This window comes from Morone saxatilis, unplaced genomic scaffold (genome assembly GCF_004916995.1).
Source record: "Morone saxatilis isolate NCDOM2014 unplaced genomic scaffold, NCSU_SB_2.0 Contig11, whole genome shotgun sequence".
NCBI lineage: Eukaryota > Metazoa > Chordata > Actinopteri > Moronidae > Morone > Morone saxatilis.
The window spans coordinates 25,966,340-25,989,365 of NW_023339663.1; the positions used below are offsets into that span (position 1 = coordinate 25,966,340).

The 23,026-nt window shown below is 40.9% G+C and overlaps 1 protein-coding gene across 2 annotated transcripts in view; it reads left to right on the top strand.

Annotated features, from left to right (window-relative positions):
- The window catches only part of phkb (phosphorylase kinase, beta), a 105,454-nt gene that overhangs the window by 51,660 nt on the left and 30,768 nt on the right, over nucleotides 1–23,026 (top strand). The gene's annotated exons all lie outside the window — the stretch shown is intronic.

Sequence of the window (23,026 nt, forward strand, 5' to 3'; positions counted from 1 at the left end):
CAACAAACAAACACCTGCATCAGAGGTGCTGGTTCATTTGGACATCTGGCAGCCAATAGACCCTTTTCACAGCACACATTTTGGCTTGTCAAAGCAGGAAAACCACAAGTGGAATTAATAACATTAATGATGGCTAAATTCCATTTAGGTGTGCCAGTTCCACAGTTCTTGTATTGTGCATGCTCACTAACTGACATGTCTTACTGGGACGCTTGGTGGAATGAAGCCATTTTACACCTGTGCTTTCCTGCTTTGCCAAGTCAAAATGTCTGCTGTGAAAAGTGTCGTTTGGAATTAAGCATTCTCAGTGGTCGTGGTATGAAAAAAAAGCATGTTACGGTAAAAATGTCAGTAAAAAAAGATAAGAAATGTATAGCAGTATTAACTACTCATGTAAATGGTAAGTGCCAACATATGTAATAAGAAATATATCACTTAGCTGAGCTGGATTTATACTTGACACAAGGGGTTAACAGAAATTCTACTAACGATACCTACAGTGTAGGTTAGTTAGACGGGTGTATCTCATATGATCTGCTGTATCGTGCTTTAATGTTATTCTTTAGTTTAGTCTGAGCTACACATGTTCTCGAACTGGACTAACAAGAAGGTCATTTCTATTTTGCCTTGAATTTTCATTGACTAGGCGACTTCTGCAAATACTACTACATGCAATCACTGTGCCGTCTTTCTGTCATTGTGATAGAGCGGCTCTCCGGCTACCATAGGGACATGAGTGAAGATGAATTTGGTTGATGTGTGTTACTGAAAAGGAGAACATTCCGTCTAAGCCTGTCGTCATCTTCCTTATTGTTGTGTTCGCTATCAACAATCTGAGAAATCATCAGAAACTTGTCAGAAAAAACCCAGGAGCTATGTGCGTGGGCTTTCAAAACTATGAAGTAACCCACAACTGTGTATCCACCGTTACTCCTGCACGTTCTGCCCACAAACTCCGCTTCAGGCAATTCCCATATCAAATATAAAAGGTTCAATCCTGTTTATAACTTTGTTGTGTTATTCATATGTGCTAAAGCTTTAATTACAATTCATCAATCAACACCTAAACAGCAGAGACAATCCTTTTCTACCTTGCCAAGGGCCAATCTTGTAGACATGGATTAAACCCAGTCCATTTTCTCCATGAACTGCCTCTCTGACTGGGAATCATGTCTGAGGTTTAATCCATATCTGAGAAGACCGGCAGCTCTGTGGATCACACAGATGAAGGGTAGAGATACGTACACAATGGCCTGGTGTATGTTGACTTTTGTTTTTGAAGCTTGGCTGATAAGATGGGCTGCTAGAACGAGGCGCTCAAGAGAGGATGGGTCTGGAGAAGTATGATGAACGCCAGGCTGAATCAAATGGGTTGCAGGGAGAAAGATCCACAGAGGGAACAAAGACGGAGGGAAACAAACAAAAAGAGAATGTCAGCCGGGAGAGAAACTTTGCGGGAAGACAGAATAAGAGAGATGAACATTTGTCTCAAAGAGATACAAATGTCATTATTTAACTCTCTAGGGCTTTCTAATATTCTTTAATACAAGGATGGCCGACTCTGTAAGTGTGTAGAAGTGTGTGTTGGGATTTTTTTCACTTAAAGGTTTTGACATTTAGCAGATATTTCTCATTTTGTCTTTTGCTGTGCTGACTTATTTTAGAGAGAAGTGGTTTTAGATATTCAAACTCTATTATGCTTTCACCTCCATTTCACTATGATTGCTAAATATACAAAGGTGGATGTAATTGTTTCAGCATGTTTTTGTCATACATGTTGATCCATAATTTTTTGCATTTGTACTACTACCACTTGGAGGTTCAACATTTCAACCATTTATTCATTAGTGCTTATTTAAACAGACTTTCCATTACTATACTATTACAGTCATTTATCCATTGAGGCTGTTTTTTCTTTGTTTTTGTTTTAGTTTTCTAGTTTATAGTTTAAAGAATACATACAAAAGACAAGGATAATAAATGGTATACATTGCCGAAAGAGGCAGAAAACCCACATGGGCTTATTGGTAGCCTTCACCTTAAGTTAAATTTCACAGTTTAAATAACACAGAATTAACACAGATTTTCATCCACTACTTTAGCTACTGTTTCTATTATTATTTCTATTTCAACCACTTATCCATTTCTTTTAGCCAGTCTCTACTCTCTTGCTAACTGGTTTTAATGAACTCAACATGTGGTGTTCAGGTGCTGTAGCAAACTCAATACATGGATGTATTTTTCAATTACATCTTAATTTCTGTTAGTTTAATTAGTAGAGTAACACCACAGTCTTTCCACATAACCCCCGGAAACTGTAGAAGTACCCCCCTGGGGGACAAGTACCCATTTGGGAGTCCCTGCTCTAAATAATCTGGGTTGCTGAAGGGCTTAAGAGTATTTTTCAAAATTTGTAAGATCTGTAAATTTTTTATATCTTTAATTGGGATCAAACAGAGAGCAATCTAGATTGTGTAAGAGTTAATAGACTATCAGCATCATCTTACTTGTGTTAGCAGATGTGGTGTGATATTTCCCTGTAGGAAAACAGGATGAATACATGCAGCTCCATTCTGGCGACATTGCTTTTATGAAATCAGCTTCTAAACTAGTATGCAGTGTGAGCAAAGCCCGACTCCCCTCAGGTAGGCTGCATATTTCGCTGAAATTACTTTTATCACAATAACACTTTGTTGAAACTGGATGTGTAGGCAGCGTGACAGCTCACTGTGAGCCCAGCCTCTGATGGTAGCAGGCACTGCTCTGCGTGCAGCCCATCAACAAAAGCCCATCACATTTAGTTTGATGTTTTCAGCCACATGCAGTCCAAATAAATGTGAGTGAATGGTTTTACTCCGGCTTCATTTCTCAGAAAATTGAAGGCCCTGTGGTTTGCTGTCACAGCGATGAGGCACTATCTTTTCATGGGCATTTGAAATGTAATTTGGGGCTCACACTATTTGTTAATGAGGTTATTGAAGAGCTGACAACTTGTTACTGAAGTTAATGCAAACTGTGAAGGCTAACTGGCTGTGCTCAGTTTGATCTGTGGACGGTGTGTGCAGGTGGGAAAGAGATGACGAGGTAGGCACTGAGGTAAATGTGACGGTAAGAACCATAGCTGGTTCGCAGTATAGTCACATAGGCAATTGTCTAAGGCACCAGTGGCTGGAGTGCACCCACAGAAAGGGGGTAAGATTAATATTAACCATTTGAACCTGATTGACTCTTCATAGGGACACATCTGAACATGCAGAGCCTCATAAACATATTGCTATATTCAACTTAGACTTTCCAGATATGGCAATTTCTCTGATGCCAGTCACAGATGAACACCCAAAAGAAATCATAGAAAAAAGTAGAAAAAGAAAAAACTTGTAACTCCAGATCTTACCACATAATCATCTTGTTTAGACTTAAAAATAACCCAGTGATTGTAGTCCATCCAGGACATCTAGTGACAGCGCAAATTATTGTGCAGATTTGTGCAGATTCAAAATAATAAGAAATATAAGCTCAAAGCGGTGCTACAGCATTGATGTATTAAGAGAGCTGGATACGGCTGTTGACAATACACCTCGAACTGCAAACAAAGTCAGTTATTACTCTCTTTATTATACACTAGTGGGAAGAAACACTAATGTGCATGTGCAGTGGGCTGTGCAACACGGAAGAAAACCTGGAAGCTAGAAAACTATTTGGGCCTATGTGCTCAAGCATGTTCCATTCAAGTAAACGAGACAGGCTTTTAATTCCTTTTGCACAAAACTCTTGTTCAGCAAAGATGGGAGATGCTATACAATTGTTTATATTAACCAGAATGAATATTACTTCTGTCATTGTGATAAAAAAATGTGGCTATCAAATACGAATCATACAAGAATCTAACTGATCTCACAATGTGTAGCATGTCCATATTGACAAAAGTTCAAACGTATATTTGTGTGTTCACTTGCGCAAGCAGGCCTCCTAGTGAGCGTTAAAGGGTTTCATACATCTGGTCTGCAAAGAACATCCACAGAACATCTATTAAATGAATTTATTTGTCGAAACATGTAGCCACATCAGGCTAGTAAAGGCGACCTACTTCTAATTGGGACCCTGCGATTAGTTGTTTGTTTAGTTTTACGGCATTTAGCTATTTAGCTGCTAAATAGCTAGCTGCTAACTATGTCTGCTGTTTGGTGCTGAGCAGGTGTATGGCGGGTTTTTAGTGCGTTTGTGCTGGAAACAGCTGCCTGCTGTTGAGTGATACATTTATTTAACAGACGAGAATTTCAGTGTTAACCACATGCAGAAAAAAATCCAGTAGTGCTGTGCATGTCTTTAAAATAGTCATATTAAGGAAATTAGCTGATGTGTTGGAAGTTACTTTGTATTTACGGTGATTAGAAAGGAAGGCATAATTTCAAACACAGGTGTTGCAGGTGTGTTTCTCTTCTGTCTTTAGAATTCAGTAAATCAGAGAAATCAACCTCCATCCGAGTTGTCAAGCAGTACCACCTGAAAGCTGACATAAATGCCGCAAATCAACAGACTTTCAGTTGTAGAGCGTACCTGTATCCTGCCCTCAGCCAGGGAAAATTAGATGCAGCTGTTTATACATGTGGCTGGTGCTAAGCTAAGCGCCTTGCAGGGTCAAAGGGCCACACAAATTGTAGACTTTATTCTTTTTTCCCACTATCCTCCGCTGCTTCTCTCAACTCTGTACCCGCTTGTTTGGCATTGCTTCATACCATCTCTCTCTGGCTTTAATTCGTCCGTCTTTTTATCTCTTATTTTCACTTCTGTATATCTTTCACTCACACCTTTACTGACTCAGTCAGACGCTTAGCTCACACGTTGTGTTCGCAGAAAAAAAGGAGAGAGGAGAGGAAAAGTAAAAGAGTAAAGGAAGAGGAAGAAGAAGGCATTTGTATGTTTTAGTTTGCTGTTTTGTGTTTTAAGCAAGAAATATTTTGTGTGTGTGTGTGTGTAGCAGCTGTCTTGTTGCCTCTACATCATTGACGTCCAGTGTTTGGTCTGCAGGCAGAAAAGGCACATGGGCGTGCTGGGCTTTCACATGTAGTTAAGGCTTGATTTGTACGCTTTCCCTCTTTCTTCCATTGTCTATGCGTATAATTTGCTTCCCTATTTGTGTATCCAAACAAAAGTCAAACATGCCTGTGTTATGAGTGTGCATGCATCCATCCATCTCTGTCTTTATATGAGACATATTTGTGTTTCTGTGGGCGCAGTTACATGCAAGTATGTTTGTGTGCATATATTATTCATCGTTCCATTACTTCCAAATGTCATGCTACCATGTAAAGTCCCTGCATCAATTTATTCCACAGCTGGAGAAAATAAGATGCTTCGCAATGTTAAATCCATGAATAGCCTGCAATATTGTGCCGTTTGGTTTCACATATAAGCTTACACAAGGTTACCTCTGGGTTGTTTGACATCATTTTTTCACATCATTTTGATCCTATTCCTACATAAAGCCTGCTGTGACTCTAAACTCTGCAGTGCCTTCGATGGCATGGCAGCACTTAATATTCTTGCATGTGCCTAAGAAGTGCTTATTAAGAATGTGCACAACACAGCATCAATTTAATGTGGCCAGTCTAAATTTAAAAATGATTATACAGCACATATCCACATATTAAACGTAGGTAACGTGATGCATTAAATTTGCATCATGTGTGCATCTCAGTGGGAAGGGAATATGCTTTTGCCTGAAACAACTAGCATTTGGAGGATGGGAAGTTGTGATTTAGTCAGTGAATGGGCTGTTTATGCAACTTTAATGCGTAGTGGAGCTTGGCAGGTACAGGAAGCTTTTACTCCAGTAATGAAGTGCAAGCCTGTTAAATAGAATATGAAGCTATAAAATAATGCTACACAAGTATGTATAAAATTCATGTGGCAAATAGTGAAAAATCAGCAAAAGTACATTACTACAGTGCTGCGGGCCCCTCTGTGCCCTAATAATAGTTGCAAATGGATTATTTTTTAAAGTTTGACCCTGTGGATAAGTGGTGCTTTCCTTGATATTTAGCAGCTAACAAAGTGCAGGGGTCGACTGTGTTGAGTTTTTCTGCTTGAGAGACAACGCGCTCCCAGGGCTGTGAGGGTGAGTCAGATCAAACGCACCCCGGGGAGCGTGGCGTGACATCCCACTGACAAACATGCAATAATGCACAGCAGGCATAGCAACTGGAGGATCTGTGAAGTCATGAATGGCTGTAAAAGTAAATTAGTTGGTTATGTCACACACTCGCTTTTAATGTTATACCCTTAATCTACTCAGCTATTCAGGCGTGCCTGCAGTGTCACATTCCCACAGTCTGTCTCTTCTTGCTCTCTCCTCTTTTTCTCCATCTGTCTCTTTGAATTTTGTTTTATTTTTTATGAATTCAACAACCCACATACAGCACTGAAGCATATGCAAGAATAGCACTTTTGTGCATTAAAAACAAAGCAATGTACCAGTAAGTTCTTTCATTGTAAAAACTCTGTAGGAACTTTTGGCTTCTGTCAGATTTCTCTTTTATTCACACACACACATATTTCACACTATGTTAGAAGAAGGTTAATGGAAAAGTTGCGTTGTGGTCCACGCTGCGGGAGCCGTCAGTCATCAATCAGAGATAAGCCGTGGGTCAGGAGAGGCCCCCGATTGGATAGTACAGCGTGGGGAACAAACATACCTCCCCAGAGGGAGGATAGAAAGGCCAGAGAGAGGCTGAAATATACAGAGCTATAGCGAGGGAGAAAGAGTGATGAACTCATTTCATTCTGTATATTTATTTTTAAGTTAGCAGTGAGGGCACAAAGACATAGCTCTATTTAGAAACATTCATTAGCTCCCTGTAATGTGAAAGGCTCTCTATGTAGTACTCCCGGTCCCACTGAGAATCAGCACCTCAGTATAGCTCTATGCAGCTTTTTCTGTGTCAATCAATCTACTACCTTGCAAAGTGAGTGTTTTGTAAGATGTACTTTACTTCATGGTAAAAAAAAATTAAATCTAATCTATTATTTTGTTTAAAGTTTGTTTCTACAAAGCACTAAATAATGATACACATAGTGCAAGACAGCCACTTTTAAATGATATGCACCAATCAGCAATAACATTATGAGCACTGACTGGTGAAGTGAATAACACTGATTATCTGGTTATCATGGCTCCTGTCAGTGGGTGGGATATATTAGGCAGCAAGTGAACATTTTGGTCTTCAAGCTTGATGGAGTTAGAAGCAGGAAATACATACTGGGCAGCATCTCCAAAAACTGCAGCTCTTGTGGGGTGTTTCCGGTCTGCCAGTGGTCATTTACCTTTCAAAAGGGTCCAAGAAGGAAAAGCGGTGAACTGGAGACAGGGTCCATGGGTTGCAGGTGGGGCATGAAGCTGGCCCGTGTCGGCTGATCCAACAGACGAGCTACTGTGGCCAAACTGCCTGAAACAGTTCATGCTTCTGATAGAAATGTCTGTCAGAACACACAGTGCATCACAGTTCTGTTGGTATGGGGCTTGAGAACATTCCTGACCACCAGGGTGCCCAGGTGCTCATAAAGTTATGCAGCCAAACTATATATGCATTTCCTCTCAGCAGAGATTGTTCCATAAATACTTATCAGATACACTGTGTAAAATAAAACTGGCCCTATAGGCTGAATAATGACAAACCTTTAATATAATTAGTAGATACACGAATATGGATCTTACGATACAATACATTGGACTGTGCAAAAAACACCACGTGTGTAGGATTTAGTGGCATCTAGCCAGTAAAGTTGTATTGGCAATCTTTTGAATTACAGCTCAGCCTTCCAAAGTGCGTAGGAAACTGGCTGGCACGAAACCATGAAAGTCCTATCAAGAAGCAGTGTTTGGTTTGTTTATTCTGCTACTCTAAAAAAACATGGCGGCGCTCCATGGAGGAGGACCCACTCCCTCTGTAGATACAAGTCGACTCATTGCTAAGGCTAACACAAAACACACCAAATTCTTATCTTCAGGTGTCTATACAGGAATGAAAACACACCTATGAATATTATATTCCATTTCTGCCAATAGATCCTCCTAAATGTTACACACTGGACCTTTAAAGCAAGGTTTTATAGTCTATTATATGAATCTGGATGATTATCTTTTGAGTGCACATGGGGCTGGAGAGGGGACCTCTACTTATTCTTGCTGTGTACAATGTTTTCCAGTCCATTTGCTTTAGGGTGTAAATGTGTTTCATTGAGTGGTATGTATGTACAGGCAGTTACACGTTTATAGTGTGAAGAGTGTAAAAGGGTTTTTTTCTGCCTCAGTAAGTCGAGAGACTGTGTGCCGTTGTCATTATCTCCCTGTATCTCTTTGCCAGAGAGACGTGTTACTGAAAGAAGCCATTTCAGTGGCTGTGTGGCAAGATTAGAGAGAAACGAAATGTGGATATTACTCTAGATTCAAACAGCAGACCACAGATCAAAGGTCAGTGGCATGACACCATCGAATAATCTACATACTTCCCTCTCTGATGAGCAAAGTGACCCTGAGCAGCATGGAACAGATGGACATTGCCTTCTGACCCAAGCCTGCACGCGCACACGCACACACAATCCCACACACTGCATTTTCAAACTAACATGCATGTCCTCCACTTCATACAAGCTCACCAACATGCACTGATGTTCCATCTATATGCTTTGCCTCACTCACACACACGAACACGTACACACGCAAACACACACACACACACACACACACAGACTGAGAGTGTGCTAAACCCTGCTGTTTGCCAAATGGCCTGGTGGTGGGCAGGAAATGTCGATCCCAGCGGTCTGTGACAGTAAAAGCCCTAGAGAGATGGCTACTGACCTTAACCTGCAGGGAAATGGACATCACTCAGATGCACTCGCACACTTTGCATGCATTAAGTCTTGACACACCACCCGTGCTCGAACACATCCTCTGGTCACACTCATACCAACACATGCACATGCTTTTACTTCAGAAGGGTGGGTGTGAGCTTCTGCCCTTCTCTGACATACCTCCGTTTGGTCTTCCTTGTTACAAGCTGTTCTCTGTGCCAGGGGCCCCATTAGCTGTGTATGATAGGTTTGGCCCTTCCTCTCCCTATGTCTCACTGTCAGTGTTATTGGGCAGACCTGGTGTACAGTGTCTTCCTGTTTACGGCTGACGTATCGCATAGAAAGAAAGGGGAAGCAAGCTGCCAGGATACACAGCCTCGGGGAGGATGGCAGAAACACCTGAGTTGAGATCAAATATTTGAACCTGCTGTGCTCAATTCATCTAAACCCTCACTTGAACAAAAGGCTGTCACATCCCTCGTACATTAAGGTACATCAGCCCCTCCTGCTGCTGGATTCAGAGCATTAGAGGAGTACAGGATTTGAGTTTGCCAGGTGTGTTGAGAGGGAGGCTTCTTGGCTTCTATTAGTGGCTTTTTGATGGTTACTGCTGACAGTGTACAAGCTCAGGCATCACAATAGGGGGGCTGTTCACAGTACTCACACCTGCACTTAGTAGCTCTACTTTAAACCCAAGAATTGTTACAGCAAACAAAGATTCAGACACTTTTTTGTGAAATGGTCTTTTTTTTCAGCCTGAAGCCCAAAGTCTGAAGATGCAAATAATGTTCCCCATGCACAAAAAAAGGGAATCACTTACAACTCGTAAGGATTATATTAAGACTTATTTAGGTATGTTTAAATTAGTGTATGATCACCTGCAAATGAGATACCACTCAATTCTGCACACTGGTCCTTTAAGGTGTATGAAAAAACTTAAAAGTAGCAAAATGAAGCATGGTGAATGTGTCTGAGGCCTGCATGCCTCATATATTGCCATCATTTTAAACATCTTGATATTATTTTAATAATGTGTTTCTTTGTATCTGTGGTATCAGTTCATAATTTTTGAGTTTAGATTCAATGTTTTGTCTATGTATTGTACAAGTTGTAAACCATCCATTTTGATGCTCTGTGAGCATTTTAAAGCATTAATATGCCTGGCGAAACATGGATTTTAATTTCTCTTTTCTCTTTAGAGTTTGTGCAATTGAAAGCTTTTTCTCCTGCTTCAGTTTCCTTGTTGTTATTGCTCTACCAGACATGGCTGCATTGCGACCCGGCTCTGTCACGGCTTCCTTTCTATTCTTGCTGTACCTGTTCATGCCTACATTTATTGACAGTTAACTTAAAATGAACATTTAATGTTGCATTTCCTGCTGTTAGTGGCTTGTCTTAACATTCGTAGACTACAGCACAACTGTTTGTTCTTGTTGGTACACAGATAGCTAGAAAGTGCAGAGAGTGCAGACAGGAGACATAAAGATGGTTTTCCTGCTGCTAACATCTAACTTTTCAGGAAATGCAGATATAAGATGGTGAGAGGTAGTACAGTAACTCACTAAGCATCTGTTCTCTCATCTAAATGAACTGTATATGCTTCAATTGTATGCTTGTAAAAGACAAAAAATGTTGGCAGGACAAACTATATAGGATGGCTGCTGGAGAACAGACTGCTTTTGATGCTCCACTTTTGAAATGCTTCATTGGATTAAGACGTGAATCTGCGGGACATGGTGGGGTTCCTGTTTTAAACCTCTAAATGCAACTGCAACCTTAAAACAAAACGGTTGGTCTGAACTTAACTGTCGGTACCTTCCCTGAGTATCAAACATTATAATGCGCTCAGTATAATTAAAATCATTGTCACATAATTCTTTTGTGATGGAGGAAAGTATTCTGAAACCCAATAATGATGTGGGCAGTCATGCAGCACAGCCACAGCACGGTCAGGAATATAAAGAGCTTTTGTCCTTACCTGTGTGGGTTCATTGTGGTTAACTTCAAAAGCATCCCCTAAGAGGACACTGACGTCCGCACACAGGAAATGCAGCATCAAATCATTAACAAGGCTCACAGAGGTCAATATCACAAAATGCTAGGAGACTGACTGAAGGTATAGAACCAGGAGCTTTTATTTCATCTGTGCCTGTGACATCCTGTATAAGCATACACGCCACAGATAGCACCTCCTGTAACGGCCTTGGCACTTTAGCCTCCCTGTTGACAAGTGGCCAACATGTCTCTTGTGTAATAATAGCTTTGCTCTCTGAGTATTCTTATCTATTACTAATACATCTGACTAGACCTCACCTCTCACTGTGTCCAAAGAGAACTGCTGGGACTGCTTTCTAAGTGCTCTTCTGGCAGAAAGTATAACAGTGCAGTCTGTTTGTTTGTTGAGCAGTTTTAGAGCTTTTGTGTTGTTTGTGTTTTGAGTGTGCGAATGACAGAGTAAGAGAGAGAGCACATTAGAACCGTAATGCCCATCTGTTCTCAGAGTTTGTAATTATGTGCGTACTGTATGGGTGTATGGGTGCATCTTTCTGAGCGTAGCCTGGCACAGCCACTAAGGACATATTTCTGTTCCAGGGTCATTGTCAGCCAGGCTTTGTGTGTGCGCATTAGAGCTCATTCACAATACCGCACACACCCTCTGGCAAGTTAGAGGCAATGCAAGTTTTGCCATTTGTTTGCTTGTGTTTGCGGCTGTGAAACGGCTTGTACAGGGATGGAAAGTTGAGGCTTTATCCAGAATTACAAACACACACAGAAAGAGAAACATCACCTGTACAACTGTGAGACATCCTGTCACCACTAGGCATTAGATTTTCATATGTGGCTGCATTTGTATTTATTTCTCACTGCAGTACTCAGATCATTATGCACACGTCACACACGGACGGTAGTAATCAGGCCACTTATCTTCCCCAGCCTCCCTGGCTCTCCAGGTATGATATCAAACAGGGCCGCTCTGACAAGCTGAGGCTCCTGTAGCTCACACCTTGGCTTCCCTTTAATATCAATAGATTTTTTTTTCTTCTGCTGCTCCACTCATTAGGATTCTCCTGCGGAGGATATATATTTCTGAGCGGAGTCCAGGGAGCAATGTATCGCTTTCTCAGTCAGGGCGCCTTTACAATTACACCGGCCAGTGGCGTGCAATCCAATTCTTCACCTGGTTCTCCTCTGCTGGGGTGATTCCACCCTCCTTCTTTCTCCCTCTCTGCCGGTCTTTCCGTCTCTAGCTCTGCAAGTTTCTTTTCCCTCCGTGTTGTAAGGCTGGAAGCATTTCCCTAAATCAAACTCCCGCCTCCTCACCTCCCCTCCTCCAGTTTTGTTTGACTTGAAGCCGCGACTGATTCTTGTCATGGTCTCGTTGTTACTACCACTAGATGACCTTTTGAAAAGATCCAGCTTTAAAAAACGCACACACGAGACATTTTCCCACAGCCCGGATTGAGAATGACTTAGCATTTCTTTCATGTTTTTTTTTTTCTTCCCTCCCAACGTATTTCTGCTAAACCCCTGACACTTTGAAATACCCTCATCAAAATATGAATCTCTGAGCTGCACAGAGACCAACTTCCTGAGGACGATACAGAGCCCGGAGTCATTCGTCTGTGCAGGGGCATGAAAAGAAGGGATTATATTTCATTCAAATAGTTTTTTCTCTTTTTTTTTTGGTGGCGGATAAATTCCCTCGCTTGCTTTTTAACTTTATAAAAGTCTTTGAATGTTTTATTCCTTTGTGATGTGATGCTCGCTCGAGGCTGCCTCCCTCGTGCTGCGCTTTGCCAGCCGACACAGTGGGAGGGATCTGACCTTGAAATAAACGTCGCAGAGTCTCATTGAGTTCAGCGGAAGTTTTTTTTTCACTCTAAGTTTCATTTAGATGGTTAAATATTTAGCCACAAAACAGGACTTTTGTTTTCCATAGAATCAGTGTCAGTCAATCGATCAGTCCGTTTATAAGTCACCGTATGGTATTGTCTGGAGGGAAAGAACAAGACATTTGGATCTAATACAACCCATCATTCTGTGTATGTGTGACTGTTATCTAAGTAGACATTCACAGCAGCATGCTACAGCATCCTTTTCATGCTAAATCGTTTATTATTGTACAGTGTATTCTGCTTTTAAACACACACAGCAAAGTTCTTCCACTGTTGCACTTATTGAATTTTATCACTTACTCTTAAAAGATTTTCTCTAAACAGTCAGAAGGAAATTGAAAGAAAACAAACACCAGAAATGTAATTATAATGGGGAAAAAATTCATGAAGTCTCTGTTCAGTACACAACATTAATCAGATGTGGTGATGCTTTGTCAGCTACCTGATTTGCAAATTTAACAGCTGTGTACATAAAGCTACTGCTGGTTCAAGTCATTTCCATCCTGTGTGTGTGTGAGTGTTTGAGTTTTGACTGTGTTTCTGGCAGAGCTGTTTTGACACAAACGTCTGAGATTTGACTCTGTGAGATTCTGTTTGTTTGTAGACGATTTACTTCTGACCTGTGAGACCGAGAGAGTGAGAGGAATGAAGACAGGTAGTGAGTTCCAGAGAGAGGTAAAAGAAAGAAAGGAAGACAGACAGAAAGACAGATGAAGAGATGAAAAGAAAGAAAGAAAGAAAGAAAGAAACCAGGGAGGACAGACAAGGGAAGGAAAGAATGAGAAGATATGGAAGGACAGAAAGAAGGAAAAAAAGGAGGAAGATGAACTGTGCCTCGGCGGGAAAGCGGAAGAGATCAGGCGGCAGCAGCAGGAGGTGACAAAAAGCTGCAGTCAAGTCAGACAGTTTCCAGCAGCACCATGAGGCTAACAGCCTGCAATCTAGCAATAAATAGTGTAATCACACAGGGAATTAGGTTTTCTACTAAATGTGGTGTTTGTGGTCAAAACTAAGAGCCAATCAGCTCTTAGATCAGGTGACTGCCAGGCGTTTACCGTTATGCCCTGGGTCTTGCAGTCAGTGGAGAGCAAATGTGGCGCTTGTCTCTAAAAACTGCGGCCTCGACCCTGCAAGGTTATCGATGCCCACATGTGCACGACGTCACAGCGAGTCGGCATCAAGTCGGACACATATCTAACCAGCGTGCATTCGATTGTGCACAGACCTGGCTCATCTTAAAGGAGCAAAACGATGTAGGGATAGAAAGACAGAAGGAATGACGGAAGAACAATAGAAAGAGGGAAGGAAATATAGAAAATACAGACGAAAAAAGAAGGTGGCATGGAATACCAGAAAGATGGAAGAAAGAACGGATGGAAAGAAGGAAATGAAGCAGGCTGGAAGTAAGGGAGAGGGAGGGAGGAAAGAGGTAAAAGATGGAATGAAAGAGGAGAGCAAAGAAAGAAAGAAAAAGGGAAATAAGAAAGAAAGATCTCAGACGCTTCCCATCTTGCGTCACAACTCAGTGCTTTTAATTTTGGGGGAAAAGTCAAATGAAGCGGAGCTGAAATTCATTTCTGTTCTGCAGGGACTCACTGCAGCGTTCTCTGGCAAATGGCTTTTCACTTTGTCAAATTTAGCGCGGCCATATCTCTGAGGGACAGGACGCAGCAGCAAGGCCCGCTGCAAACCTCCGCCAGCCCGTCCTGCAGCTGCAAATGCACTATAGCACTCGTTAATAGCATGTCTCAATTTGCCCCATCTCAAGACTGCTTTTATTTCCTTTTTCCACCTTCTTGTCTGCATTGATTTCTTCCTGTTGTTTTTGCAGGTCAGAGGCCACGCTGTGCACTTTTGTAAAGACCTTTTCATTTCTTAACTGCAACTTTTCTCATTTGATATATCATTTTATACTCATAATTGTCAAGTAGTAATTCATCCTATAGCCAGTTCAGATAAGCTTTTATGTTTACTGTCCAAAGTAATACACTTCCTGGATTGTACTAGAACAGTAAAGGATTACCTTTGGGTTGAATTAAAGATCTTTTATTTTTTTTCTGTCTCTTTCTGTCCAGGAGTGTGTGTCTCCACACACTGTGCAGATGGTGAAAGTGTTATTTCTCCTAATTTGTTTAGTTTTCGTGACAGATGTATGCCATCTCTATTTATTAATGTGCCTCTTTCATTAGTCATTCTTTGTGTTTGTGCATGCGTAGGTAAACAGTAGTGTTTGTTCTTCCTGTCGCAGAAAAGTGCCTGAGGTTGGTACACACATGCATACACAGTGGGAACAGACAGTGTTATTAGACTTATTGAGACAAAACTAATAAGAACACGGCTCTCTGCCTCCGTCCCTACCCGTCTTTTTTTACCTGCTTTGTAGCTCTGTCATCCATTTTTTCTCACTTATAGTGAGATATATAATAATTATTCTATGCTGTTTTCTTGCTTTCTCTACCCTTACCCTCTTCTCCACACACAGTCCCACCCACTCACACACATACACATACATACATAAATACTTTTTTAATCAATAGGCTCGCTCAAGGTGAACTGCACTTTGACTGGAAAGTGGACGAGATCAGGCAGTAGCAGCGGGAGGAGGTGACAAAAAGCTGAAGTTAAATCTGACAGTTTCCAGCAGCCTTCAGAGAATAAAGTCACAAAAATGTCAGACCATCCTTGGACTACCTGTAGTTTTCAGATATATAATGTGACTTTATTATCATTATCAACCACACAAGATCTGCATGTTAACAGATTCATTGCACAACATGAGACATGGAACAGCTACAGTCAGAAAATCCAGTAAACGTGGTGTTTGTTGTCAAAACTAAGAGCCAGTCAGCTTTTGACAGCCAGGCATTTCCCAGTCAGTCAGAGGAGAGCAACAGCTGCATCTGGCTCTAAAAACTGCATCTGCCTTGATCTCAATCGTTGCCCAGTTTGCATCAAGTCGGGCACAAATCTAACTGGCATGCATTGTGCGGCGATCAACGGTGAGCGATTCTGCGCAAGCCTGGCTCACCTTGAACGAGCCTAATGTCTACCCTTGTTGGAAATCAAGTTTTTTCAAGCAGCTAACTGACTCCTTCACATTTGGGTGCCTATTTGACACACAACTCACTTGAGGTGGCAGGACGGGAAACATACAACTTGCCTCAGGGGTCAATGCCAGCAGGGCAAGAGTGGGAGAGTTGAGGACTGCAACGCTCAATTAGGTTTAGATGTGGTGAGAGAGACAGGCGGCATAAGCGGCATCACTGCACACAGATTTTATCTTTTCAGCGAGAGATTTTGTTTTCACAGCCAGTACAACACAGAAACATACACCAAGCAACGTACAGATATAGACAATACATTAAATTCATACATCCCAGCTCACAGCATTGTCAGTGAGGCAGTTTGTTCAGAGGTGCTATGGCAGAAGGGACAAAACTCCTGCTGAAGCAAGCTCTTCTGCATTTTAAAGTCCTGTATCTCTGAACAGACGGTGCTCTGAGATTGAGTCCTTGCTGGAATTGTTTCAGGATAGAAGTGATTTGTTGATCAAAACTTGAGTTCAAGATATTTGAAGTTGTTCACCTGCTCAACTGTCTTGCCATGGATGGAGGTGGTCTCCAGTCCAGTGTGAAGTGTGTTTGATGACCAGTCCTTTTGTTTTGTCCATGTTCGGCTGCAGGTAGTTATCACTGCCCCATTGTGTGAAGTGAGAAATAGAGTTCTGATTGGCTGTTACGGAGTTATTGTCATCAAGTAGTCCAAGTTGTATGGCAGTGTCATCAGAGTATTTAAAGGGGTGTAAAGGAAGGGACCCAGGACAAAGCCCTGAGCGACTCCGGTTTTGGTGATAATGGCTGAACCCAGTGGATGAGTGGAGGGATGTTGAGATCGTAAAGTTTCTTGAAGTCAACAAGAAATGTTGCACAAAGTTGCCTGGTGATTCCAGATGTTGTAGGAGGGAGTGAAGGAGACATGCCATAGCATCCTCTGTCCCTCGTTTGGCCCTATAGGGAAACTATTGGGGGCCCAGCTGTGGTCTGACGGCTGTCAGAGCGCTCCCGGTGTTCCATATAACATTCTCTTGGCTGTCGATTTATATTTAGTACACAGACATGAGATACATAGGGAAAGGGAATTTCCAAAAATATCAAACTATTCCTTTAATGGCAGAGCAGGTCCATGTAATATTTAATTTGTTAGGAGCATTTTAAACTCTGCTTTGGCATTAATAGGAGGTAAATCTGGGGAAGCTAGGAGTGGAGTTATGGTTAAATGGTTAAAATAGCAAGCTAGTTACTATCCATGCAGTAATGTTTTAAACACGATGGTGCTTTTCTAAAAAGGTTTTATTTTGTCCAGATTAAATGTTTTTACAGTAGTCAAGTCTATAAGCTACCAGAGCATGTACCAAAGTCGTGGTCTTCCTTTTCGCATAAGAGAAGTGAAAACCAGGGAAGTGATATTCTTTGTGGAAAATGAAGAGCAAATGGATGATTAACTTCTATCGAACAGGCCTCAACCTCGTGGTCAGAATGGGGTGACCAGGTATAAATGTATAAATGTGAAACAATGTTAAAGGATGAGGCTTTGGCTAAACAGATGACTCTACACATTGTGTTTAATTCCTTGTTTATTTTGTTTTTTCTTGGGTTTTTTATGACAATAAACAGACAGAATAACAGCAGCTTTATCATCTAAGAACAAACATTATTTAAAAAGGCCCAGACCAGTCTTGCTCAGCACAGGGCTGTGACTGCAGGACTGCTGAGTTGTTGCTTTCCAGGTGTAGACAAATGTCATTTTGCTGCTGCAGCCCTTTGTGTTGGCTACAGAAAGATTTCCTTTAATGCATTTTGGCACAGACTTGTGTAATTCCTATTTGTGAGTTAGGTGTCATAGTGAGTCATTTTGTCATTTACTGTTGATTAAACCATTTTATACAGTACATAGTGCTTTGATATATGCTTATTGTAAAATTATTTAACTTGGTTGGACCGGACCAAAGTCTGCGGGAGTCTCCACGTGGGACCAGAATTTGGTCTTGCTGAGTTTCTATTGTTTTTATATCCATATTTAAAGTCCTTGGCCAGGCTTCCTTATGGCCCAACCACGCTGCTTGCACCACCTGCCTGTTCCTGCTATAACCGCATACTTCACTAACTCCATCTGGTTTTTTCAAACACTCCTCCTACAAGGGGTCTCAAGTTAATATTAAATACTTCATTGCATTGTTTTAGCTTTCTTCTATTCAATTCATGAATAAATTAATCTTATTTCCATATCAATTCAAACTTGGAGGCAAAACTCAGTGGTATTCAGTGATTCAATTAATTATTGGTGCAGTTGAATGGGTTGCAGGATGCTTGCATTAATGATTATGATCTTTTTCTACTTCACCCCTAAACCTCAGCCTAACAGAGCACAAGTTCTGCTTGGTGGCAGCTCTGAGGTCTCTGCTCCTGCCCACGCCCTCTTGTGTATACAATTTTAAGGTATTCAATGTTCTTGCCTGGTGAGCCGGATTTCCCTCAGGCACACTCATCTTTGATATTCTGTGTTGTGTATTTGCAAGAATAGTTCAGTATTATAAGAAAAGCACTCAAAATTGAAAGATGAAACATACTGTGCTATGACCCAGAGATTACCCTGCTATAATACCAGTCTCCTACTACCATCAAACCTCATTGTATCAAAATCATTACATGCAGGATTTCTTTGGCCATTTTGGCAGCGGAAACAAGCTGTAACAACAAGAGTATCATCAGCTTTTAGGATGATATAGCCAACATGTTACAAAAATGTATCTTATACAGGCAACACATCCAGTTACAGTTGGATGATCATGCATGGACTTAAATCCAGCTAGCCTGGCTTTGTCCAACAGTAACAAAGTCTGCCTACCAGCACCTCTGAAGCTCATTGATTAACATTGTATCTCGTTTTTTTAAACTGTACAAAAAATGTGTGTACAGAAAAAAGTGTAGCCAGAATATTTCTTGGTTGGTCACTGCTATTTACACTTGATTTTAGTCTTTATGCTAAGCTAAGCTAACCGGGTGCTGGCTGTAACAATATATCGAACAGATGTATATATGAGAGTCTTATCAATCTTCTCATCTAACTCTTACCGAAAGGTTATTTCCCTAAATATTGAACTAGTCCTTTAATATTTTGTAATGTATTATAATGCTTCTTTAAAGTTGCATAACTTTACACTGTGTTCTAAATTATTATGCATATACTGTTTTTGTTCTTTTTTCCCTACATAGTCGATATAATTGGCAGTCAATAGGAGTTTTTATTCCTCAACAATTATATCGTAATTTTATTAAACACAGTTACCAATGATGAAAATCCTTTTTTTGCAAAATACTCAAAATGTCAGTGTTCCAAATTATTATGCAAAACAGAGTTTCAAACATATAGTTTCTAAAGGATTGAAACAGAAAATCTGTTCTGTATTTTCTGCATTAAGAGGGGATAATTGTTCTAAAATCAAAGCTATTTCCATCAAAAACATCTTTTACAGATCCGAGTTACAATTAACATAGGAGCCCTTCTTTGATACCACATTAACAACTCTCATCCATTGAACTTGTAAGTCCATGTACAGTTTCTGCCCTGTATTTCCTTTAAGGATGCCAGAATTGGCCCCAGTGGCTGCTGTTTTGAGGTAAAACTGCGACCCCACCCTCATAGAGCTTCCTTTTAAGGATGCTCCCACAGGTTCTCAGTAGGATTGGATGTCAGGAGATGATGGTGGCCACACCGTGATTCTTTCTCCCTTAATGCCCCATAGCAGCCCATAGCAGCCCAAGGCCTCAATGGTAATTTGTTTGCAGCATGGAATGGTGCGTTGTCTTACATGAAATGATTTTGTACTCGGAAGGCACGGTTTTTATACCATGGCAGGAAAGGGCAGTTTAGGAACTCCACATATTTTGCAGAGGTCATTTTGACACCTTTCAGGCACCTTAAAAGGGCCTACAAACTCACTTCCCCATGATTCCAGCCCCAAAAACATCCCTCCACCAACCTCCTTGCTGACGTCGCAGCTTGGTTGGGACATGGTTGGGCCATCCAGAACTCCTTTCCATACACCGCTGACACCACTCAGATGGTAGCCCACGCCAAATATCATCAGTGGAAAAAACTCTGCTTAGAAACATTCAGATCCCTCATGTATTTCTGAGCCCTTACTCAATCAATCTTATCCTTTGATCTGCATGTTTACCAGGGGTGCCAAATATCAGCTTTATGCACATCAGCCAGCCTCTCATGGAGCAACTCCTGCTATCGAGAGGTCGTAGGACTCATCTCAGAGGCCAACCACACTCAAATACCCTGCTTTGTAACAGTGCTACTCCTTACATACTCATAGATTATTAAGCCTCGACTAGAAACTTTTCTTCTAACACGCACTTTTTCATCCTCGAATGAACCCCGTCTTGACAGCACTGCAAAACCTATCAAGACACAAAAAATACTTTTTCACACAGATCTCTCTTACTATTTCAAATATCATCCAGTGTTTCAACCTAACTTGAAACGCCACCCCCCCACTTCCACATCCAACCAAATACACCTACCTTTTCATCAGCAAAACAGATCCTTTTTTCCCCCCATATTGCAAATGACAACCTGCTGACTTGCTTAATAAATGTGAACAACGCCTTCATGTAGCTCTTCCTCATATAATTTAGGCCACACTGGCACCAACAAATTAGAACAAATCTGTCTGAAACGATTTGATGTCCAATGACATCCTCAACAGACCACACTCGCAAAAGCAGCAAGAAATTGAAAACCTTCATTGAAAAACAAAAAATTTAATTTTTCTTTAATTGAAATCATATTTGCATAATAATTTGGAACACAGTGTAATTATTTGTATTCAATTGCAACTCATTTGCTTTGCCAGCTTTTTTTCTTTTCAGTTCTTAGTCTGAAATCTAATTTTCCCAAAATATTGAACTAGTCCTTTGATATTAAAATACTGATTTTAATAGTTATAATTTATAGTTTTATTTTATTTTATGATGCAGCGTAGCCTGTTGAGTTTGATTTTGAATTTGAATTAAGATGAATTCAAAGGTTTGTTATTGAATCATCCTGCTGTTAGGGCAAATTATGCAAAACTCCCCCACAGAGGAAGTTTTCTATGTTTTCTTATAGGTACCAGAAGTGATGTTGGTTTTATGGGCTTATGTACAGTACATTTAGATTTCCTGCCTGGCCATGTTATGGTAAACCTGCCACCTCAGTTAGATATATAGTATGTTGCCCTGTAGCTGAATCCCCATTGTTCGCCCAGCAGCAAGTTCCCTCTTGGATACATACTGTACACTGTTAGATATCATCACTCTGTAAGGTTGAGTGCACTCCAGGAGTTATTTCATTTTAGAATGATGCAATCCTTTTTTTTGGCTTACTCAATCTCCCTCAGCTCACCTTGTCTTCTGTAGTTAATCATTTCCCGTAGAATTCCGAGAGAGAAGCTGTTTGAACTTGTAGTAATCGTAGGTTAGCGTGTAGGTTTAATGTGTAGGTGGTAACAGCAGTAAGGGCAAGAGAGCACGTTTTTTTTCCAGTCAAGAAAATTGTATTCACATGCATATCCGCTCTAAGAGCAATGTAACACATGGTTGAAACAGCATGTCTGTTTTCATCAAATCCGCCTCAGCATTTGGACAATTCAGTCCATTTCCTTTTGTACTGTATTATAATGCTTAGTTAAAGTTTCAGAACTTTAATTATCTATATTCAATTGCAACTAATTTGCTCTACCAGCTTTTTTTTCTTTTCATTAATTAGTCTGAATTCCAATTCCAGGGAGTGCTCCAGAGGTCTTTAAACTGTTAGATTTGGCCTGAGCTGTGCTGACATCAGACCAATGGCCCCAGCACCGGGTACATCCAGGGTCCAATATGATTTGTTAACTGCCTTTTAGCAGTCTGCAGCAGAGCCACTTTGGTGAAATGGCACACCTCTCCTTTTCTGTTTCCCTGTCAGACTTGACACCATTTCGGTCACACTACATTGATGTTTTTAGGGTGCCGCCAAAAAGTTTGTTTAAAGAAACATTTGAAGACTCATCTCATTGTCCTCTCTGCGGTTGCACAGTTGTCTGTTGCAGAGGTTCGATTGCAGTGCACGGAGGAGCGATTGAGAGAGTACATTTCTCCTGTGTCTCCATTATGCATTTCCATATCTTCTCCTTCGCCAAATGAGTCCTTTGTCTGCTCAGAGACCAGCGCTAATGAGATAGTTGCTCTGCAGCATTTTAGAAGCCATTGCTCCCCCATTCATCAGGAGAGATTTGTGTTCAGACGTCGGTTTTTTCTCCTCAGCCACCCCCATCTCTCTGCTCTCTCTCTCTACTCTCTGATTTATGATAACGAGGTTGTTGGCTAAAACCAGCTCTTATCGACAAAACAAAATGGCTCCCAGCTTTCTGTGTGTGTGTCTGTGTGCGCGCGCATCAACTCGCATGCTTATTTGTGTGTATTGTTCCCTGGCTCTATGTTCTGTAACTGACTATGAATCTGAGCATCTGTGCTTGCCGGTCAGTGCTTGTCTCCCCTCATGTGCAAGAGTGTTGCCATGTTCTATGTGAATGTGTGTATGTGTGGGTGTGTGTGTGCATCCCCACAATGAGAACGAGATGAAAGGCCGCTGTTCCTGTGAGTCACAAGCTGCTGCCTGCTTCCTAAATGGCCCTGAATAGGCCGTCACTCAGCGCACTGAAGATGATCATCTCTGCCTCCAATTCACTTCACAAGCACGTATAAATTACACATATAAATAGTACTTCTACATGTAAAGAACAATAAGATTAAAGGCACTGAAGGACACATACAGAGAGAATTGTATATGTGCATAAATATAACAATACACAAGAAATGCACACTTGTTAACACCCGTAAACCTATCATGAATAAAAGTAATAGGACAAAAAGACAAATAAATATGACTTTTGCCAAGCAATAAGACAAAGAAATATGGTGACACACACTCAAACTGACTGACAGATACACACTCTCATAAGTACCATTTACAGTCATATACATTTAAGAGAAACCACATGGGAAAAAAGTCAGGGATACAACTAGTGAGATAGTCATTTAATACAGATATTTTCCATTTTTTCTGTTACAAAAACACAATACCAGCCTTTGTTAGTGAATTCAAAATTTAAATTGTCTCTTTCGACATATTTGCTTCATCTGAATGTGATTTATTCTGTGTGATGTACTCAGATGCTCCACTACAAGACA